The following is a 633-nucleotide window of genomic DNA, read 5'->3' as shown; positions in this document are numbered from 1 at the left end:
ACACAAAAGGGTCCCGTTCTGGAAAATGGCCCTAATGGTATCTGTTCGTGTGCTTAAAATGCATGTTTCTCTTTTCTCTGGAATAGTCTGGTCAAAGCTGAAGTCACAGAAAGCATTAGAGCGCTGGCAGCCAGACACAGAGGTGAGTTCTTCTCAAACACATTCAATAGTCTGACATTACGCTGAGTGAAGTCACATTCAGCTGTACAGCTCTGCTCTGACTGAAGCATCTGGTTTAACCAGCGTTAATCAGCTGTTCAAACTCTGCTTCGGCTGCTTGATTTGTTCCTTGTTGGAGAGAGATTAGTGATTAGTCAGGTTTTCAAGCGGGAAAAACCTTCAGACTGGATGTTTATGAGTTCAGAAAGAAAGAAAATATCTATACATGTTATCTTGCAGGAGGAATATGAAGACTCCAGCGGAAACGTGGTCAACAAGAAGACTTATGAGGATCTGAAGCGACAGGGGCTTCTGTAGCACAACAAACAAGATCTCTGAACACACAAAACACTCACAGTGTGAATACTGAAGCAGAAATGTGATCGAGTTTAGTCCTCGTCTGTCCCACAGTTTGTGAGAAATTTGATTTGTCTTTTTGAGAATGATCAGTTTGTACATTTGTATTACTCTTTC

The 633-nt window shown here is 41.7% G+C and overlaps 1 long non-coding RNA gene across 1 annotated transcript; it reads left to right on the top strand.

Moving 5' to 3' along the window:
• The first annotated feature begins 68 nt into the window (after window positions 1–68).
• LOC107735109 (uncharacterized) lies at window positions 69–516 on the top strand. Its single transcript, XR_001639292.1, has 2 exons — window positions 69–142; window positions 400–516. It is a non-coding gene; the product is annotated as an uncharacterized LOC107735109 (long non-coding RNA).
• The last annotated feature ends 117 nt before the right edge of the window (window positions 517–633 follow it).

This window comes from Sinocyclocheilus rhinocerous, unplaced genomic scaffold (assembly GCF_001515625.1).
Source record: "Sinocyclocheilus rhinocerous isolate Xijiao unplaced genomic scaffold, SAMN03320098_v1.1 C35789833, whole genome shotgun sequence".
NCBI lineage: Eukaryota > Metazoa > Chordata > Actinopteri > Cypriniformes > Cyprinidae > Sinocyclocheilus > Sinocyclocheilus rhinocerous.
This window is presented reverse-complemented; position numbering and strand designations above follow the sequence as displayed.